Raw genomic sequence first — 23220 nt, forward strand, 5'->3', positions numbered from 1 at the left:
TTTGGGGCTTACTGTGTCCTCAAACCCCAAGTCACTGATGGTGCCAATGCCCCAAGGCTCACCAATAAATGAAAATTTCTTCCTTTCCCTCCCCTGCCTGCTCCTCAGCAGCAATTCAACCTCTGAGCTCCTAAAGAACACATGCATTATCTTGCTGGCATCACCAAAAAAATAAGAGAAGTGTTGCCTGGCAAAGAGTAAGATTTCTGTTCAGTTTTAAGTGTATGACAGGGAAGTTACAGGACTCTCATTCTAATAGCCAATGCTGCTAATTAAAACTGTTTTGGAAGATCTGCAGCCAGCATATAAATCACCCCTCTATATGCTATAAATAAGAGGCAGATACGGAATTGAATAGCTCCCATTTGTCAAGGGAATGAAGAGATTTGATTGTGTCTTTTTGAATAATAAATCCAGACATACCTAGCAGGGCACGGAGAGTTGCTCCAAGTGTCTCTTTTATCAAACAACAATGATTATATTATAGGGTTTGCATTATGGGCCATCATCCATTTCTCTTGTTTTCTCATTTATTGCTGACATCCTCCCTCCCAGATGAAGCATTTTGCTCTGCACAGAATATGTTCATGCAAAGATCTCAGGAGCAAACACTACTGAGTGTCCTGATGCAGGATGCACCTACCAGGATGTATCACAGAGCAGAAGGGAGTTTTTTAGGGAAACCAAGCTGTGGAAACCTAAACACACAGGTTTTTCACCATAAAAACACAGTTTTTCCCTTCCATCCTTTTTTTCCTCAGCATTTCTAAAGGACACTCAAAATACACTGGGTATCAGACAGAGGAGAATCAAATCATTCCAATTGGCAATGATGTCCATTTATACAAAACAATGCAGAGAACCAAATATAAAGTCCTGAAGATCATCTTATAACATCAGTGAACAATGTAAACTCCAAAGGTATCCACACACAAGAAGCAGATTCTTAAAAATAATAATCATAATAACAATAATAATGACAATACCTCTCTCCTGTGTGGAAATCTCTTCCCAACCATGAACACTACATTCCATTCACAGCCACCATGTCCTTCTCACTGGAAAATAAAAAAGCAAACAAATGGGCACCCATTAGAAAAGGGCATTTATTAATGCTAAGTTCAGAGTAACTTCAAATTTTGCACATGCACTCATAAAACAGAAGATTTAGGATTCCCTGTCGCACGGGAGGCTGCAGAAGGTTAATTGAGTTCACTGTAGAAGTATCATTACCTCTATAACGCACCTAAGGAAAAAAGCACAGCAGTCAGGTTATGAAGATAGATTTATTTTAAGCCTTTAAAACTATTTGTCAAATTTTTGCCCTCTAACAGGGTGAGGATTCCTCTGGCTTTGTCCCTAAATTCCAGTGCAGCTGAACAGCAACTTCCACAGCGTTTCCTTGGCTGTGGATTTCACAGATTTCCCCCCTGTCCCACCCATTGACAGACTGAGACAGAGAAGTCATGACCTCTGGCATCTATTCCCATTTTCCCAAAGGAAAACCATTCTCTGGGGTGGACCACAGGATTTCCTCTCCCCTGCTGAAGGAGCAGCTGGAAGACAGTGAAACCAGCTCAAGGGGATGCAGGGAAATTCCTGTGGGCTGTGCCTTTATCTTTGCTTCTGCTGGGGCTTAAAGTGGGGAGAAGCAAGGGGGAAATCTTCCCATCTGGGCTCCCTCATCCCCCCTTCCAAAAAGGGCAGCAGCTGACTGTGGTCCCCTCAATATCACTGGGACAAACAGCCTGCTCTTCATCTGCTCAGGCTGGTAAAGCTCTGACCTAGGTGTGCTTATTTTACCAACAGTAACTGTAAATTGAGATTATTTTATTATTTTGAGGTTACCTTTGACAATAATAAGGAAAAGACAGCATGGGCTGAAATAATTTGATGGCTACACAATTATTTTGAGTTCCCAGCCTGCCTCCCTATGTGCTCACCTGGCTCTCTGCCCTCCCCTCGCTCCCTGGAGCTTCTGAGCCCAAATAATGTCCCGGGCACCACAAGCCAGGCCATGGCTCCATGTCACCAACCCTGCAAGGACTTTGCAGCCACTGTTTTGTGCCTGGTGATGACACAAAAGCCACTGCAGAGCAATTCTCAACGCAGGCACACGCAGAGCGCGAAACAGGCAGATGGGACTCGGAGCACAAAGAGGATAAAACATCATTTTAACAAAATCCATTTGCTCAGATGACCCCAACTTGAAATTAAGGTGTTAAAACCCAAGACAAAGCGGATTTCTGATTGGCAGCCAGTGATGTCAGCCCCGCGCCAATTACAGAGGGAATTCATGTGGCTGCCTTTAAAAAGAAATAATTCCCTCTGTGATACAGCAATAAGACATTGCAGACAGCCCATTTGCCGGGGATTACGCGGCACTTCTCAGGTAGTTAAAGTCACTGAGCCTTTTGACCTTGTGCCTCCTAACACTACTGGAGGCACAATCACCCAGGGACACGCTGCTTATCATGTGTGTCTTATCGCTTAAACAAAACCCAGCCAACGCAGCAACCTGAGCCCGCCACCCCGGGCTCTTTGCCTGTGAATTATTGCGCCGAAACAACACGGACATAATAAACAGCACTATTTATTAGCTTATTCTATGATTTCAGAGATGACTACACAGGCTGAGAAAGTGGAGGAGAAAGTGCCAGGCTGGAGTGAAAGCATTTCTCAGGTCACTGCCTTAAACACAGATTTTTGTGCTATAGCGATGCTCGTGCAGGGCGAGTAAATCTTTGCAGGCTGCAGTCCTGGAGTGGCTGGAATTAATCGTCCCTCCAGATGGGATCCGAGCTCACTCACTGCCACAACGTTCAGCATGTAATGAACACCAGGCAAGGTGAAAATTGATATCAAGAGCACTTCTAAGAGCTAAAAAGTTAACACCTAAATTGGAAATCAATATACTCTGTAAGTATTGATCAGCAGAACAGAAACCCGCAAGTTTTCGCCTCTCCTGAGTGGATGCTGTTGGAGGTTGAGCTGAAGTTCCACTGAAACACTCTATTTTAATAGTTATTAAAAAAAAAAAAAAAAAACAACAAAAAACACAAAGCAATCCAACCTTATGGAGTGATTAACTTTATGGAATTCTTTTCTAACCCTTCCACAAGTGCATCCAGGAAGGCGCAGAACAACCAGGAAGGTGCCAAGCCAGGTGTCCTCAGTGACATTTTTAGTGTCCCTTAGCTCCTGCAGTCAATCTTTCGTCCTCAAGACCAACAGAAGCAGGCAGAGCTGGGGAGCAGCCCCTTTGAGGAGGATGCATGGCATTTGTGGATCTGTGATGGGGCAGAGATTTTGAGTTTGCTGGGCACATGGAGGCCCAGGGGTCACCTCTGCAATGCAGTTCAGAGCTCTCCTCACTGTGCTTGCACAATTCACCTCTGCTGCCTTGGGAAGGGGAGAAGGGGATCTCTGCCCAGTGCCCTGCTCTGGTGGGACACAGCTCCTTGGGTCAGCAGAGGGTGAAGAGCAGCTGCAGAATGTGTCATCCCATGCTGTGTGTCTGCTCAAAGCAAGCTTTTCAGACACGCTGATGAATGGAAGAGCTGTGAAAAACAAATGTCTCATTGTTCGAGTCCTCCAGCCTGCGAGGAAGCAGGAATTTCTGTGCTCTTACATCAAAGAAACACTTGACCCTATGTGATCAATTCCTCCTCCTAATTATTAAGTGCTGAAAGACCTGAACTTCTGAGAAGTCTCTCAGGTGAAAAGGGGCAAGAATATCTCAGAAAAGGTTAGAAAATCCGTACATTTCTATAAATATTTGTTGGTCTGCATTCCTTTAACTTTGCATGATTAAATACAGCCTGCTTCTGTTCTTCCACTTTATCCTCCGGGGAAATTTATCATCAAAATTATTGTACAGCATTCATTACTCTAGCCTCATTTAAAACCTTGCCCTACTTATTATTTAGGCTGCAAAAAAAATGTTGCTTTGTATAGTATTTCCTATAATAGTCTCAATCATTACATTTAAAAGATTGCTGTAAGGCAGCTTAGCCTGCATTAGAGGAAAATAAAGTGGGATGCCATAGTTAAGTGTTACAGTTCTAATTCAGCTTTTGTTTCCCAAATCATAACAATGCAATGTTTCAGTTCCTTAAAAGGCTCTCGCTACTCATTAGCAGCATCCAGGACTTCAGCCCCTGGAATTCAAAGGGACATCCAGTGGTTCTTCTCCCTTAAAAATGGTGGGGAAAGGCAGAGGGATGGGAAGGAATGCAAGGGAGGCAGGAGGCTCCATCAGTTAAGAGGTGGGGCTGTCTTTTAAATCAGTGGTGCAGGGAACACAGTCAGCTGTGACACAGCAGCAGGGAATGCAAATAAATTATGTTTGTTTAACCCTTACTCCAAATCTCTGTTTAGGACAGAGAGACAGACACGGCTGTTGAAAAGAAACAAATGCAGAGTTTAAACAGAAGAAAAGAAATTAAATCCCAGTAATGCCACATGAAGCCTCTTAATTAGGGCTCCTTCAATAATGAGACTGCTCTGATGCTGAGCACCATTGCTGGCCTTTTAGATAACACTGTATTCGTGTTTGTCTAACCCTTCTGTGGCCCAGAAAAAGCACAGCTGGTCCTGCACTGCACACCCTGCTGGGGAGGGGATCAGGGAAAAAGCATCTCCTCCCCATTGGCATCCCCACCAGGATCTCCTCCTACATGGGCTGCAGAAACAAAGGCTTTGGCTTCTGGTTTGACCACATCAAACTCAAACTGAAACCACAGGGTGGGCAAAAGCCGCTCATTAACACAGCACATTTTTTGAGGTTATGTCGTGTATTTGCTGTTTAGGTTGTTCTGTCCTCCCTCACTGCCTTCTCTGGAGCTGACTGACCTCAGAGGCTTTTTGCTACCCCAGACCTGGCTATCCTTCCCTCTCTTCTCCATCCCAAAACAAAGACCTATGAGACTCAGGAACACACAAGGAACCCCTGATTTAACCCTCTGTGATGGCAAAAATCCCCCAGTTATTCCTAATCTTCAGGATTTGATTCCTGACTCTACTTTTCCCTTTCACCCACCCACCTTGTGTTTCTGACTGTTTTCTACAAGGGGCCTTGCAAAGACCTTTCAGCATGGTAAATAAATGAGATAAGCCAGTTCCTCTCTCTTCCTTTCGTATTGACAAGTTCAAAGACTTCCAAGAGATTAAGAGAGAAAGACTGTAAGTGACCTGCTGGGTCATCAAGCCCAGGCTTTCCCTATCACTTCCAGCCATATCCTACACTACCTTTCTACTGGATAAGCCTGATCTTATCAGCGCCTCCCAAATGTTTTCTTTTTTTCCTTATCATTTGAACCAGTTTACGAGGTACAAATGAAAGGCTTAGTGGTCTGTAACTCCCCGGATCGTTTTCTTCCTGGTGTCACTAGAAGGCACCTTGTCCTTTCTATCCACTGAGCACACACATTCCTCATCACCCACAGGAAGGGAAAAAAGAGGTGAGTTTTGGTGGAAGGAAGGGAAGGGAGCAGGATGGTGGAGTTAACGTTCATACAAGATGTACTGCCAACTCTGGTACGTGCAAACTGGTGGAAAAAATGAAAATTCCTATTTTATCATAGAACCACAGAATGGTTTAGGTTGGAAGGAACCTCAAAAATTCAATTCCAGCCCCCCCTGCCACCTTCCACTGGAGAGAGTGGTCAAGGGAGAGATCAATACTTTCCTTGGCTGTTATTTTATCATTAGACTTCACAGATAAATAAATATTATTTTCTTTTCTACCACTAATTGTATGGATTCAGAGCTAATAATGAAAAATATGCAACACCCTGCTATTTGTCATGCACTAAACACAGCTTTCCCATCATTCTGGTCAGCAGAGACTGTTCCTGATGGGTTCTGATGAGCTGCTGTGAAAATCATCCTCCACCAACCCCAGAGTCACCCCAACACCCAGCTCTGGGTGCCAGCAGCTGCTCAGCACACCCAGATTCACGTTGGCAATCCTGCTGGCTTTCAAACCAGGTTCCTGGAGCAACCTCAGAGCACACAGGGGTGTGCAGGGCTTGAACTGCAGAGCACTCACTCACTAATGCAGCACAAATGAGGATTGGGGTGAAGCTGAACAGATCCTCACCACTTAGAGAGGAAGAGGAGGAAGAAATTTGGATTTTTCTTTTAGTGATGCTTTAATTCTATAACTTGCCAGAGAACCTTCTTATCTTCAGGAAAAATCAGCATACTGTTTGTTTTTTGTAACAAATTGGCACTGCCCTCTCTTTTAGGAAACAAATCTATTTGTACTTGGATATTCTGAAAAAACAGCAAAACACTTACATAAGCATTTAGACAAAAAATAACTAACCAAAACAATTTCAACTAACATGACTCCTATGGAGAACCTGTCTGTTATGGCCTGGCCACAATCCCCCATTCCCAAACATCATGCAATGCTGGGCAGGGAGGAGGTACAAGAGTTGGACATGAAAAACTGGACTTGGGTCTGAGAATAAGTGGAAGGAGGTGTATCAGTTTTTGTCTTTGTTTCTCACCATCCTACTCTGTTTTTAAGTATCAAAATAATTTTCCTCAAGTCCAGTCTGGTGGTATCCCACCATTTCCATGTGAGAGCTTTAACAATGCCATCCACCTCCTGACCCCTAGATGACTTTGCATCAGCAAAAAGGAAAATCGCCAGCACTGAGGGGATGGTTGGGGGATTGTCAGCTGCTTGTCAGAAGGTGACTCAGAAATCACACACCTCCTCCTCCATCTCAAACCAGAAGCAATGAGCTGCCAGGTTGGCAAGAGTCCTTTCTGTCCCAAACCCTCCAAAAGAACTGATTTTCAACATTTTAAGCAGAAAGTCCCTAACTTGAAGGGATACATCTTTTCCTGTGCTCCTTTTTGCAGATTTTACAATAAAACAAGGTGGTCAGACCATCAAATGCTTGCTGTGCTTGAGGTGGCTGATTTTGACTTCTGAGTAGCTGGATCTGATTCTCTGTCCGTTCAGTGTCACTTCCCTGTCCCCAGCCCCTGAGTCTCCTATCTGTTAAAAATGAAAGGTTTGGAACAGGAGCGAAGGTCATCTCTGCCTGTGCTTCTGTTCCACAGCCAGTGTTGTAGAACAAATACTGATGAGGATCATGATGATAATGAGGAAAATAATAATGAGCATTGATCTCGATGGAGATGCTCCTCTGTTCTACCCAGGCCACTGAGATGAGACTCAGGAATCCCCAGACATAAAGGATGTGTCACACTAAACTTTAATTAACAGCAAATCACAACCCAAATGACACATTCCCCCCCTTCACACTCTCAATTTTCATAACTGACTTTTCACAATGAAACTCCAGGGGACATTTGAAACTAGAGAAGAAAGCAAAAAAAAACACTTCTGGCTCCACATGCAGCTGGTTACGCCGAGGGAGCCATCCAGCCATGATTCCTCTCTGATTTTGCACAGCAGGAACCACGAGCAGCTTCAGCCTGGCCCAGGGAGAGACATCAGCAGGGATGAGAGGAGAATTAGGTCTTGGCACTGAGGTATTTCACAGCTTCCCCTGCTGATGGTGCCCTTTGTGTCACCAAGCAAACCCCACAGCTCCACTGGGTGATGCTTTTCACTGCTCCAGCATTTTCCCCACACAAACAAATTAATCTGGTCACTGTGAGGGACAAGACCTTGCTGGCCAGGTCCCCTTGCTGCCAGCATGGGGTCACTCATGGCACCATGGCATCAGCAGCTCTACAGATTCCCAGGGATGCTCCCAACTCCTATCAGGATCAGAAGAAATCAATGCTCAAAGGAAAGTCATGCAGCTATAAATAACCAAAAAGTACTATTCAGGAATGGAATATTTACTTTTTGGATATGAATTTTGCTGGTGGTGTTTCTGTAATATAAATATTTTAATCTTGCTTTCAAGTGCCAGATTTTTTGGTTTTTTCCCCAATAAATATGAAATATTTTTTGATTGGCACACTCCTCTATAGCTGTTCATACAAGGCACCAAGCAGGCAAACATGGGTTCCCTTTCTGTCAAAGCCTAAGGGAGATCTTGTTTATGAAAAGTGCAACATGCAGAATTCTTTAAAAGACTTTTTTTTTAATAACTACCATGAAGTCATTGACTCATTTTATGAACTAAGCAGGAGGAAGTAAGGAATATCTCAGGCAATTCCATGCATTTATATCCATTACATATAAACTCATTTCATATTGATCATGGAAAGAATAAATTGTTCAGATTAAATTAATCTCCAGCAGCATAAGGTCACGGACTTGTGCTATTAACTGCAATTGGCCACTTAAGGAGAAGACACCAGCAGAACAGTCAAAAAACCCAGGTTCATCTTCCAGTGATAACATATCCCATAAATACTCCCCATGGAAAACTTCATGTAAAGGCACAGCTAAATTCAGAGTACAACAGGAAATAGATAATGGGAGTTTCAGAGTTCTTTCCTCCCTGCAAGCAGCTTCTACCCAATAAAGAACAGATCTGATACCAGGAGATGCAGCTGATGAAGCAAAGATTCAAACCAGAAGGACACAAATCTGCACAGCCCCATCCCTGCTACATGGCTCTGCATGGGCAGAATCAACATTTACAGCACTGGGCAGGCAAGCAGCAAAGGATTCCTGATCCTGCCTTTGGGAGAAATAAATAACCATGCTTTAAAAACAAATAAGCAAGAAATAAAAGGCCAAGTTTGGATAAAATTCAACCAATACCAGTCTTGTAAATTGTAACTTAGGCAGCTCAGAGTGCTGCAAGACAGGGATCTGTAACCTAATTGAAGTGAATAGCTTGAAGTGCTCTGCTATTAGGGAATCAAAGCTCTGGTATATCTGCTGCAGTGTCTGTGAAACAGCAATAACAGTGTTTGCCCACCTTACAGAGATAATAGAAGTGGTTACGTTCGTGCAGAAATGTGATCATGTAAAAAGCACTGCGGTATAAAAGTGCTAAATATTATTATTAGCTGTATGTTTTGGTACTCCAAAAAATGCAGTTTATTCAAACTCTATTTCTTTGACACTTGTAACAGGCTTCCAATGTGGCTTAAAACCCCTGCTCAAAAATAAACATCAGAATAATGAGCTTTCCTTATTTAATTCACCAAATAGGCACAATAAGCTCATGTTTAAACAAAAAATGAAAAGGAAACTTGCTGCTGTGCCAGAACAGCAGCACAATCAATTTTAATTAGCATTGCTCATTGTGGGAAATGATAAGGTATCAGTCATAGTAATTGGTGGTGTTGACAATTAGTCAAAGTTATTAACATCTCAAGACCCAGGACAAAAAAAGCTTGCTGAATTTTAAATATCTGGAGAAGGCTTGCCTCGAAATCCTCAGTTTTCACACAGTCTGAAAACATTGCTCAGATTTATTATTTGTCAGCTTCCCATCAGAGCACAAGCACTGGGATAACACTACCAACCCAACGTGGCTGGTGCTTGATCAATCCAAGCTTTCCCCTGCTGGGAGTGGGGCTCCCTCCTCTCCTCTTCTCCCACAGCTCTGCTCCCTCCCTGCTTCTCATCTCTCTCCCTTTGTTTCCCTTTTCTGCTCCCAGTGCTCACCCCAGGCTGAATGGATCAGGGAATGCTCCCAGGCAAGGGAAAGGCCTTGCAGTGGAACATCTCCAGCAAGGTCCCATCCAGGAACAGGAGCCTTTGGGTGCCCAGAGCTCAGGTGGGCGCTGCCACACCATCAGCAGCAGCTGCTGCTTGCAGGAATTGCCTGGAGCACCTTATTTAATGGCCAATGAGCAATGCCTCAGCCTTCTGAGAAGCTCAGGTGTGAAGCCAAGTCTATGACAAGGCACAATATAGGGAGTTTTGAGGGTTTTGTCCTGGTCTCTCTCACCCCACAAATGTCCTGCCTGTGTTTGCTCTCTGACTTCTGCTGAGAGAGAGGATCAGAGGAGGATCAGGTCATCACTGACCTGGCAGAGGAGGTCAGTGATGACAAAGGTGAACAAACCAGAGAGCCCACCTGTGTGGATCACATCAGAACTGGCACAAGGATTTCTGGTCTTTCAGTAAAGTTTATAGGTTAATATCAGATCATTTTTCTGGCCACCAAGATAATAAATTTTCCAAGGTCTAGCACTTGGCTACTCTATAGTGTATATTCTACTTTTACCTTCATGTTTTAGTGAGGAATTCCTGAGACACCCAGCATGCAGGTGCTGACAGCAGCAAGTGACCCACCTCAATGAGCTGCATAAGGATCACTTATGGACACAGCTGATGTACACAAAAAATGCAGAAAAAACATTGTCCAAAAAGCATTTATTTAACCTGACAGACCCCTGACCACCTGCCCTACAAGACAAAGATCACAGAAATACTCTGTCAATTGTTTTCTGCTAGAGTTTCAGTGAAAACTCAATATATTCCACCTCCCACATGCTGCTGTCCCCTCACTGTAAATAAGATGTGTATAATGCTGCAATAGCCATCCTTCTGCTGTAAGTAGGTGTTACAGTTTAAAATAGCAGAGGTGACATGTATTACTCATTTGTCCTTTTGCTCGCTTTAATGAGTTTATTTGTATGGAAATTAAAAGCCAGGTAAAAATACCATCTCTGTCCCTAACATATGTATCTGTTACACAACCACAGTGATTCTCCTGACCCTTCTCCTTCAACCACCACTCCCAAACTGGTGCAGCCTTTCAAGCAACAGAGCAAAATACCAGGCTGCCACAAAGGAACAAATCCTGCTGAGCTGCACCGCTGGCACAACTGTCAGAAAGCACAGTCCTGAAAGAAACTCCCCCAAAACCCAACTGAGATTCAAAGCAAAGAAACTCTGATTTAAATTCCCTCTCAGGCCCACAGCATCAGCAGCGGGGCTCTGCCACTGTGGCCGCCAGATAAACACCATTTTCAAGGTCAATTTCCTATGACCAGTTGCTTCATTTCTCATCATTTTCTGTCCAACTTCATAGATTACCACTTAAAATTGATTTATTCTTTCCCTTCCCAGCATTACTTCGCACTTCATTTAAAAGGGAGGTCGTGGGGGATTTTTCTCTGTGCTCCCCACAACGATGCCGTCATAGGACGATGGGCTCAGCTGGGTTTCAATTGACTGAAACAGCTGCTCAGCAAAGCAGTGCAAAAAGTTTATAAAAGCCAAACCAAACCTAGAGGCACCTCCCAACCATTTCCCCCTCTCTTCCCCACTGCTAGAAATATTGTTTTTTCAGATGGAGCTTTGTTGTAAAGCAATGTTTTCATAGCCCCTAACAGAAAACTGAAGTTGTGTCGAGGTCTGGTTTGAGGTTCCTCCTGCAGGCCGGTAGCAGTGGCACTGGAGATCAGATTAAAGCTGACAGAGATGAAACTGTGCTGGCCCACATCCTTGGGCTTGCTCCAGGGCCTCTCATCTGCATTTCATCGTGATGTGAGCACATGTTCCCATCATTGGTACACTCATCTGCATCACTCTGAATGTTAATCACAGGCTAACCCAATTTCTTCGGCAAATTTATTACATACTGTTCATTAAAGTTCATAAAGCCTCACGTGAGGCTGAGAGAAGCAGAACACCCTCACTGAGGATTCCTCAGCAATTCAGAGGTGGCCACGTCAGCCCAAGGAGCTCCTCCTGCCAAGGTGGGTGCCAGAATCTTTAATCCAGGGGATGACAGGGGAGGGGAAGGAGGCAATGAGGTACAAGGAGCTGTCACAGCCCTAAAGAAAGCCCTGAAATTGCTGTGCCTGTTGGAATTCAACAAAACAAACCCGGATTTCTTTCCAGAGCCATTGAAAAATATTTTTTTTTTCAATGAACAAGGAAAAAGAATCAAGGCTTGCCAGCAAAGTGGGGATGTGAAGGGAACTGAGCTGAGAGGAGGGGATCACAGGACAGAGCTCACGGAGAGAATCTCAGCAGCACACACTACAAATGTTACAGGTTTTCCTGGAGCTGGGAATTGTGGGCTGTCCTCAGAATGTCCCCAGCAGATGGATCTGACAAGTGACACTTTACTGCCCTTTGGATTTACTGGCAATGCATGGCAGGAGCACACTTGGACAACACTCACATGCTTAAACCTAAGCATGTGCTTAAATGTTTTGCTGACCAGGGCTCAGAGAAGCTGTGTTTGTGGTTTTTTTTAGAAAGGGATGGTTTTTACTGCATTCCAGTTAACAGCCAGACATTACCATCCACCTCCCCAATGAACTCTGTGCATCTGAAATTATCTCAATTTCCTACACCAGTTCCTCAAAACCTCGGGAACACACAGAAATCCAAGCCTCCAACATCCCGAGTGGAAACTGCTAAAATTCTCCAAAGGACTTTATGATTGAAATATTCAATCAGATGATGCTACCATCAGAATAATGAAGCCTTTGGAGGATTTGCTTCATTGAGTATAAAATAATTCTGAGAGACACTTAAAAGGAAGAAACCATGTCTGTGGGAAGAAACAGGACGGATTTTTTGCCAGAAGGAGGATTATTCTGCAAGCCAGAAAATGACACTTCTTGGTAACCCAACATCAGATCTGCTCCAAGGCTAAAATTAGATGTCACAAAATATATAAATATAATTTTTGCACAGCTGTGTAAATGAAAATACATCTGTCAAGAAAAGAGAAATTACAGATGCTTACTCTCTCCTTTCCCCAAAATTTCCATAACCATAGAACAATCCAGCCTGAAATTAGAAATTTGCTCTCTCCTTTAATTAAATCAATTTGCATTTCTCTTCTCCTCAGCTGATTAAATAACAGAAAAGCACAAAGGTGAAGGCATGTTTTGTGATTAAAGCACTGGATGAAGACCCCAGAGGAGGCAATCCAATTCCTGGTCCTGTCACAGCACTTCCTCTGTGACCTTGTGCTCCATCTCTTTGCACCTCTTTTCCCCACGTGCCAAGATGGATGTTATTACACTCTCCATCACAGCCTCCATCTTTCCTATTGGATCATGAGCTCTGCAGGGATAGGACTGTTTATTAAAGGTTTTAGGGACAACACCCCAGGAACAGGAGGGGAATTGCAGATGAAATGTTCTGCTGACCTGTCCTCCCCTCAGGCCCACAGCAAGGCTGTGACCTCTCACTGTGGGACAAGGCTGGATACAAGGAACACAAAAGGGGTACAAGGAAACCTGCAGGGCTTCTCAGTGTCTGTTGTGCTCATTTTTCCATGAGGTAGCTCCAAGGCATGGGCCTGTGAGCTGCACAGAGCAGTGCAGGGGGGAACAGCAGCTGGGCAGGCCGAGGTTTGCACCAAACCACAAAGCAGGACAGGGCCAATTCCTTTATGCCGTTCTGTTTTCCAGCTCCTAATCCCATTTCACAGAGCAGGGCATCATACAGCAGTACATTTTTTGCAAGCAAGGCTGAGGTATGCCCTAAAGAGGGTGTAAAACCTGACCTTAGCAAGGCCAAACCATCCCACAGCTCTCCATGGGGACAGAGCTCTGGATGGGCCTTGCAGTGAGTGGAGTGATCAGAAACACAAGAGAAAGCAGGAATTCATCTGGGGAAAGGGAGAGACTGGACCCTAACAGAATTATTTCAGAGCACAATAACACACCAAGCTGTCTTCATCAGCTCTATTACTCTTGCCTGGCTTGACTGCGAGCACATTGCATCAAATCGGTGGCAGGAAAATTAATATCTTCAAAAGGAAACAGTTCACCACATCACACACAGCCCAGCTCCCATAATGATAAGTTCCCTGATAGAGATCATCTTCAAAACCCCAGTGGTTATAAGAGACTCTATGGAATTCATCATTTTTGATGGCTGGTTTGTTGGATTTTTTTTTAATTGAACCAAAATACAGTTTTGAAGGAATATTCCTAGCCATGCTGTTTTCAGGGATTAACAAGCCATTATGTACTAGAGCATACATACATAATGGAATCAGCAAACAGGAATCAGCAAGTAATCTTCTGCCTCCACAAAGACTAATGTGTAATTGCCAGAAGCACCAGGGGAATTTCTGCCTTTTGTTAAAGCTTCAGGAGGTGACTGTCGTCAAATCTGACAGAAATACAGGATGCAACAATCTTATAGACATGAAAGTTACTGTTTCACACAAAAACAAACTTTCATTACAGTTAGGAGCCAGAGCCTGAGTACTGATTTGCAGATGTAAGTGTAAGATGTAACTGTTATTATTTGGTAGATTATGGGAACAGAGCAGTGAGCTTCTGAACACTACACACAAAGAGAGGCATGATATGCAAGATGAATTTTATGAAGCAAATCTTCTTCTGTGGAGCCTTTACACTGACACAGCCTCAGTTTAATGCCATTTATGGGGAGCTGTGATCAGACAGCTGATAGACACCACATTTCCCTGAGCAATTGCTTTCCCATTAAGAGCTTGCATCAAACCAAAACACCATGGGGGAGAGCAGGGCATGAAGAGCAAATATCAGAGCAAAACCCAGAAATGTGGCAATGTTACAGAGCTAAAGCAAAGCCTGTGGCTTTACAGAGCAAACACATTCACTGCATGACACTGAGAGAGCAGCCAAAGCGAGGCACACAAAAATCCTTCCTCTGTGACCATCTGCAGGTTCAGGCTGTGGGGATCTGCAAAATTGGGGTGATGATTCTGCAGAAACTTTCTCATCCTTAGGAATACAGAATACAAAAAATGTCTAGTAGGATTCTCACTATAGATTGAGAGATTTATTTATTAGAAGGGCTGGAATATCCTATCATGTCCTGTGGGAAATGGGAGGTCCCTCTGAGAACACTCCCGGGAATTTGAAAAAATGTCAGTAAGAAATGTGTCTGCCCAAATCATTGTGACAGAACTAACTAATTTCTTGCATTTCTTGGAAAAAGTAAATATCCTCTGCTGTTACCCTCTCTGTACTTTTACTCTTTGAAGGTTTTCACTCCAAAGAGCCATAAGAGTTTTTGGTACTGGCACCAAACCCTGCTAAACAGCACAGGTGAGAGCAGACCCTTTCTTGAAAGCTCGTGCATGGGAGGGATGCCAAGAAGACATTATCCAAATAACTCCCAAGATTTCTACAACCCCATTCCACAACATACAATTTCTGCATGCCAATAATAGCTCCAGGTTCTTATCTTGTATCTGTTTGTCCACAGAAAGACACACAATGAGAAATAAATTAGCTTTAAAAGCTGAGATCAGATGGTTGTGTCAAGGCACTCATCAAACCCCTCAGGTGAGAAGCTGATCCCAGCAGCCGAGTTTTGAATGGAGCTGCAGGATCATGAAGCAGGAAACGAGGTCTCTTAGTCTCTTATTTTTACCCATTGACTGCATAAGCTGCTGTAATCAATCATAACCTTGCTAGGAACAGCTGCACAGTGCTGGAGTGGGGACAGTCTGTGCAGGGACTGCTTATTCCTTGCTGCTCCAGATGAAAATATTCTCCTTGAAAGAGCAGAAGTTTCGTGTCCCATGGCTGAGCCCCACCAGCCCAATGCCACTGCACCAGGTTTTAACCCTGTTATCCCTTTGCATTTATCCATCACAGGATGGATTGAATTTCCCCTCTATTTTCTGAGCAAATCACAAACAAACAGCTGCTTGCCAAGCCAGAAAAACTCCATAAAGGTGTTTAAAAGCAATGTTAAAAATAAAAACCAATAACCCACAGTTAAAATACACAGAATTCCTTTCACATTTCCATCAGGGCTGAGGAGTCAGGTGCAGGACAGCAAGCAATGCTATGGATAACATACACACTCCCTTCAAAACCTCATTATGCTGCAGCACATCAGTATTCCAGCAGCATCTTGGGTGGGAAGTTGTAGCAATATCGATAAATTATATTCTGTCCCCATCACTTGGGTGCCAGTAATGTTTCAAAAAGCCTGGAGGATCAGTGGGTGACTCTTACAATGTATATATAAAGAGAAATCTTGTTTTGTCTCCCTAGAGACAGTTTCTCTTCTAATGGAGTGTGGTCAGAGGGGTTCTGCTTAATTCATGCATTTAACTCCGGATCTCCATCACTTCACAGTGGTTTTGTGCTAACTACAACGTATAGGGGCCATTAGGAAGCACGACTAAGATTGACTTTTCTTCCTTCATGGATTATACAGAAGGAATGGGAGCAGTCAGGCTCATTAGCATATGTTTAAAGAGTTCACGGGGTTGGCAGTAGCAGAAAGTACCCAGCAACCAGCAGAGACGTTTAATTCTAAACCTTACACATCAACAATAAAAGGAATATCTCTCCTTCTCACTGTTACATCATTAAATGAACCAGAAGGAGCTAAACCAGGACCTCTGGAGGTGCTGACAACAGAGAATTGTCTGAGCTTGGCGGAGGATAACATGAATTTTAATTATCCCAGCGAACTGCTGGAGTGCTTATTCCCTTTCAGAGGAAGGAATTAGCGCTGAGGTGTGTGCCTGCAGCCCTGTGCTGCAGCCAGGCACTCCAGGAACAGGGCTGGAGCCCTGGGCAGTGTCTCTGGGGCCTGGGGAGCAGTGGTCCAGCCCAGCAGCACCACTGCACACACCACAGTGATTTCTGGCCACCAAGCTGGGCTGCTGCCTGCAAACCCCACACACTCCACCTGGGAACCCCACAGGAGATTCAGGAGCCCTCAGCACCCTCAGCTGCCAGGGAAACCAAGCAGTGCTGCCTTGCAAACAGGTGGTGCAAGCTGTTTTCCCATGGGGAGCATCCCTGCAGTGAAGTGGCCAAGCAGCACATCACTCCTCTTGTTATAAATAAAAAAAACTGCCAATTTTTTTGGGGGAAAAAAAAGAGTTGGGCCAGTGGCTGCCAAGGTGAAATTCTACCTGTTTGTTATTGTAATCACCGGTCATTCTCATAAATTGCTCCTTTTGTATCGGTATGGCCCTGCCTGAGGCTAAGCTGTGAGAGAAGGGGACATGGGGGGCATCAGAGAGAAAGCAAAACAGCCTTGAGACCAGCATGCCAAGGCAGGCAACCCTCACCAAAAAGACCTCCAAAACAAGGAGCCAATACAGCTCTGCTCAGCACATCACTCCCACTCCTCCTCTCTCCCAGTTTGCAGCTGGGCCCATTAGGTGAGATGTGAAACCACCACCAGGCTCAGCATCAGCCCTGCAGGTACTCCAGGAGTGCATTACCTGAGAGCAGGCAGGCAGGACAGCCAGGTGAGAGCAGGAGTTTCAGCTATTTCTATCTGTCCTGCTGACAGAGCACTGACCTGAGCCACTGAATGGCCTTCGAGTATCCCAGCACAAGGAGAGGCTGAGAAATCTCATCACGAGCAGCAAGGAGCACCTGGAGGTCAGGAAAATGTGAGGTTTTGTCTCAGACATCCTTTTATGAAAACCCTTCCCTTAGGATTTTTCCTCCTGAGAAGCTGGGAGGCCTCAGGAACAAAATGTAGACAATGGTTATCTGCTGCTGTGGAATGCAACAGGTGCATCTGTGATTGGTCTCATGTGGTTGTTTCTAATTAATGGCCAATCACAGTCAGCTGGCTCAGACAGAGAGTCTGAGACAGCTGCCTTTGTTATTCATTCCTTTCTATTCTATTCTTAGCCAGCCTTCTGAGATGAAACCTTTTCTTCTATTCTTTTAGGATAGTTTTAATATAATATACATAATAAAATAATAAATAAAGCCTTCTGAAACATGGAGTCAACATTTTTGCCTCTTCCCTCATCCTAAGACCCCTGTGAACACAGTCACAGGATTTGGTGTGGAAAGGGGCAGCAAAAGGCTCCCCTGTCCTATTCCTGCTCCCCAGCCCCTGTTCCAGAGCTCTTGGCCCCAGCCTGAAGTGAGAGCAGCATCCAGGTACACCCCTCTGGATCACCAGCCCACAGAGAACCAGGCAGAGAGAGCTGAAAACAGGGAGATAAGTAATGCAATCTTCACACAAACCTCCTTAACAAAAGACTTGGCTGTAACTGAGTTATTTTCCCCCCCATCCCAAAAGAAACCCTTTCCCTCATGGATGTGAAGCTGCTCCCCCACAGGACCAGCAGCACACGAGCCCACACTCAAAACAGCCTCCCTTGCTTGGAATTCTGAAAAATGTCAGATATCAAGGAGCATATGTTCCAAGTGCCCCTGAGCAGTCACAGAACACTACATTTACAAACAGAGAAAACCAATTTGAATCACTCAGTACATTTGCATGCAGCGTCTGCAGGATGGTTTAGAATCAAGATTAATGTGCAGATTGGAGCAGGGGCCTGTGGTGACAGGCAGGGAGAGCCAGGGAATGGTGGCAAAGGATGCTCAGGGATGCAGGAACCCCTGACAGAACCTCCCCAGGGACAGCAGCAGCTTTTGGGTGCAAATGCCAATGCAAAGGCTGTTTATTGCTTTTGCAAGTTGCTGCTGCTCACACTGGGGTTGGTAAAGGCCGTCTGAAATTAGATCTTAATCTCGTGTCCCAGTGGCTGCAGACATCAGCACTCACAGGGATGGGTTGTGCATCCTCCCCAGCACTCCCCAAACCACAGAGCCTCACCTTTCCCCTTCTCCATCACCCTCACTCACAAAGAAATCGAGTTCAAAGGGCACAACTGGGAAGCAAAACCCCCCTGCACATCAAGCAGTTCATGCTTTTATTAAAACTGAGCATTTGCAGGGGTGTTTTGAAGTGCAGATTGCAGCAAAAGGCCTTGGTGAGGTCCTGCTTGCTCATCCTCACTGAGAGGAGGCTCCCAGGCTGGGATTGAGCTGCTGGGGCTTTTGAAGCATAAGGCTCTGGTTTATCAGGTAAATAAGCTGGGGAGGTGATAAGCCACTCTCTGAAAACCCTTCAATAATCACACTGATATGTGCCTTGAACTCACACTCCTTTCAGACTTCCCTGGCTTTTTAATGACAGAAAAGAAGATCTCGGTTTCAGAAATATTCAGTGTTCTCCATTGTCAGTCCCTAGCTTAAAAAATAATTAAGTTTACTTTCCTGCTAGCCTGTTATCAGGTCAGTGCAAGATGCTAAGAGATCAGTATACCACAGTAAGAAATATTTCTGTCTATTTAACCCACTAATTCAATCTCAGTAAAGAATGAAGCCCATGAAGTATCTATTTATAAAGTAAATACAGCAAGTAGAAATCAAATATTGGTCCTGTTTCAGGCCATTAGCTGAGAGGATGCTGGGAAGGTAATAGCCACAATTTTTATAGTGCTAAAAAGAAGTGGTTTCTTCCAACCAGCCTTTGTTTTGTTTGGGTTTTTTTCATGCCAATAAATGTCAGCCTGAAATGTTGTGGGGAGAACTGGACAGGATGCACCTCAGCTGCAATCTCAAAAAACACTCCCAGTTTTTTTTGTGCTCTTTACCACATCCTAGGGTGGATACACAGAACCTTCAGGAAATTATTGCCCACTCTCAACAGCTCATTTCAACATTTCCTTCTGCAAATGCAGCTCTGTGGATTGGCATCTTCCATAAAGTTATTCATTCTGCTTGGAATCTTCCAAGAATTTGCAGCAAAATCCAGGGCTTCCTAAATGAAAGTGTTTCCACCCAGCCATTGGTGCTTCTGAGGGGGTTAGCTGGAATACTTCATGGAGATGATTTATTTTCCAGAACAGTCTAGATGTAAATATATTGGGATGTAGCATCTCTCATCCCACTGGTGGGGGACTCCAGAACCCGAGGGAGAGAAGTTTTGGCACGTGGAATGAAGGCAATGTGGACACCATGGTGCTCATGAAGCATCACCAAGGCACCAACCAAAATTTTCAGGGAGAAGAATTAAAAAATTTCCAACTTTTATAATTTAGCCTGTATTTTTCAGTTATTATTTTCTTACTTTTCAAGGTAAAGCAGCCCCTTTTGTCCCTTCTTCATCCCCTAGCGCACAGTGTTGAGCTGACTTCAATCTCACTTTTCCATTCTGCAAATCCTGCAGAAACAGTCTGTCCTGTATTCTCCACATCCATTCATCACACAAATTAATGCAGAAGTTCCAAGTGCCAAATTAATGCTACTGTAGAGTGCAATTAAAAATGCATTTCATTCCACTAATATTTCACAAAAACATTTTCACAAATAGCAACACCTTTAAAAAAATTACACAGTAAACGTCACCAGAGTCTTAAATAAAGGGAATTGCTATTGATCTCTGGGTATCCTAAATTCAGTAAAATACTGTGGCAAAGCTGTGTTCTAATGAAACAGTAATTTAAATGTCATTAATTTCATATTTGCCATTCCCTTTCTACTACACTGATCCCTAAATTAAGGGCATTAATGTCTCCTATGTCATTTAGGGATTTAATGATTTTGATCCAGATTTAAAGGTTTTTAAGTGTTTTGTCTGGAATTTCCTATATCCTCTCCTAGGAACCTTTTCCAGAACCAGGACAGGAGCTAATCGCAGTTTCCAAATAAATCTGTATTTTTAAATTTGGGAAGAAACCTCAGGGTTTTCCATTTCAAAGCATCTCCAATTTCTCCCTTTCCCTGGCAGAGCTGTGCATGAGGAAACTTCTCACGAGATGATTTCTGACCCCAACCACCTTTCAGCGTGGGATTCCTGCTACTCCATAAAACCAGGCATGAAAAACAGAGTATGTTAAACAGCGCAAAATCCTGCCTGTGCAGTTTGTGTCACCATCAAAGGCCTCTCACTCTTCACAAGTCCCTGACAGGAGGCTGCAGCTCAGTAGGGGTTTGTCTCTTCTCCCAGGTAAAAGTGACAGGATGAGAGGAAACAGCCTCAACTCCCACCAGGGGAGGTTTATATTGGATATCAGGGGGAAATTATTCACTGAAAAGGTGGTCAGGCACTGGAACAGGCTGCCCAGGGAAGCAGTGGAGTCACCATCTCTGGAAGTGCTCAAAATCATGGATGGTTTAGTGGAGAATGTGACAGTGCTGGGTTGTGGTTGGACTTTTCTAAACTGAATGATTCCATGATAACCTCCATGTGCTGAAGTTACAGCTGCTTCCCCACACACAAGGATCTTCCCTTAACTGTGCACACAGAGAATTTAAACAGTTCAAGGTGGAGCTGAATTCTTCATTTAAGTGGTTTGTGTCTTTACTGGGTGATCTGGTACATGTGCTTCATTATATCAATAACAGTAGGAAATTATTGATTTTTCTGGAGCCATTAAGTTCAATTAACTTTTCAATTCAAATGGAAAAATGGTAAATTACCTTCATTTGATGGCAAAAACAGCAAGGGGGGAGAAAAAAGAAAGGATAATACCCTAATTTGTGAAGTATGTGAGCAAAGTGGTAAAGGTAAAGCAAACAAATGAATATTTGTGTAATAGCTCTAATCAGCACTGCTCAGCATTTAAAGCTGGCATCATTATGCTCACTGGACTGTGCAGCTAGAAGTAGTTGTGATGTTGTTTACCCACTTAATCTTGTGAATAAATTATAGCAGAATAAATAATAAACAATAGGAAAAAGAGTGGAAAATCACTTGGAACAAATTAAGCTTCTGCTGATCCTCAGCCTAAGGCACACCCAGCACACCCCAAGAGTTGTTGAACTGTGGAGAAGTTGGAAACATGGGCCTAAAACTCTTCAAGGTCCTGGGAGACAAACCTGGGCAACAGGTGGGGAAGATCCCTGGATGTGTGAGCCCTGCTCGTAAAACTCAGGGATGTGCAGATCCACAAATTCTGAACTAAAACCCTGTTTAAAAAATCCATTAAATGATATGCTTGTGATCAAGGAATATACAATAAGTCATCTGATTTAGGCTGGGTTTTACTTAGTAATATTAAATGAATATTAAATGAATATTAAATTTTTGCTGCTGTTCACAAACACCGGATCAAACTCCAAGTAGAGATCAGTGAAATAATAAAATAAAACCAAGTATGTAGTTATTGTCATAGCCCTTTTAAAATATTTAGATCCAAATTTGTATTTTGAAAGTTTACTAAAAATACACAGCAAAAATTTTATGATTTAATTTCAGTTACTGCTCAGATAAGAACAGATCCAAAGGTTTTAGTTACTTTTTCCCCCCAGCAGTTGTAATATCTGGTTCTGCTACAGCACCAGAAGGAACTTTGCAGCAAGCTTGGGGCCGAAGGTTCCCCAAGGAGCTCTTCCCTCCACCCAGCTGGATTTGCACACACTTCACACCGAGTTCAGGGAGGAATTCCAGTGCTGGGATGAAGCTTTTGGGATTCTGACATGAGAATTCACAAAGAAATGAACTGCCTGCCTGAGCAGGCAACACTGAGAGCTGTACAGCTTCTCTGTTCAGCCCCTGCAGAGGATGCTGTGCCCCTGGGAGGGCTGGGGCTGGCATTTGGGAAGCCTCCAAGAAAGCTCCTGTGCTTCTGCCTCCCCCATTTCAGTGCCCAGCCATGGCCAGATATTGATTCCTGCAGCGGCTGCAATCAGTCATAACGAGAGAACAAGAAAGAAACCATCCATCCTGACACAAACCCACATCAGATATTATCTGGGGCTCGCTGCTGATTTAATTTCTACTGACCCAGTCGTTTGGGTTGGCTGGAGCTTTTGTGCCTGGGTGAGAGTTCACTTTGTGCCCAGCAGTAATCTTAGTGTTATTACTGTGTTCATCATCTTCAAGCAGTCTAGAAACAGCAAGAAAACATTTTTTAAAACTTATTTCTCTTGTTTTCACATCTCAAAGTTTGTTCTTTGTATTTTACCTTTATGGAGTGATTTTACTAATAAGAGGGAAGTGTCTAGTCATTTCATGATCAAGAATCATGCCAGCTAACTGGGACTTTTGCTGAATAATTCTCATTTAATGTTCTTTTCCTTTTCCCCCATGTGAAATCCTCCTCTTCATATCGAGCAGCAAAGAACTTTACTGCTTAATCCTATAAAACCCAGATACATTCATTTTTCTGGATCAGCAGTATAAACTTTGAAATTATGTGTTCCCAAGGCTTTCCAGCACTGGCAGCCTCCCTGTGAGCCAAAGTGGATGTACTTAGATGCTCCTCCACCTTTCCTCTGCCCTTTCCAATTTCTGTGCCTGGATATCTTTCTAGTTGTTCCCTTTTAGCTCCACAGCACTTCCAATTTTTTGTGATGTTGTTCCTTTGACCATGGCTGCTCAGCACAGAAAGATGTATACAGTGAAAGATCTATCTTTATATGCTATATATATGCATATAAAAATCAATTTTTAGATAGATAAACAGAGGTATGGAGATGGTGTAGCTGGATCCAGACCAAGCTCTGGTGAATGAACCACCACAGGGAAATAAATCAGCTATTCCCACACCCAGTGGCTGCTCCTGACACAAAATGTCAGCAACTTGCTCTCTTGTGGCCATGGGCTCCCACATT

At 43.7% G+C, this 23220-nt stretch overlaps 1 protein-coding gene across 2 annotated transcripts in view; it reads right to left on the minus strand.

Annotated features, from left to right (window-relative positions):
- Positions 1-1058, minus strand: part of DAB1 (DAB adaptor protein 1) — a 213139-nt gene extending 212081 nt beyond the window's left edge. For both annotated transcript variants that reach the window (XM_064719421.1, XM_064719418.1), the window contains exon 1: positions 987-1058. The gene's annotated coding sequence lies outside the window, so the exon portion shown is untranslated. The remainder of the gene's footprint in view (positions 1-986) is intronic.
- Positions 1059-23220: the final 22162 nt, after the last annotated feature.

Source organism: Zonotrichia leucophrys, chromosome 8, assembly GCF_028769735.1.
Source record: "Zonotrichia leucophrys gambelii isolate GWCS_2022_RI chromosome 8, RI_Zleu_2.0, whole genome shotgun sequence".
NCBI classification, from domain to species: domain Eukaryota; kingdom Metazoa; phylum Chordata; class Aves; order Passeriformes; family Passerellidae; genus Zonotrichia; species Zonotrichia leucophrys.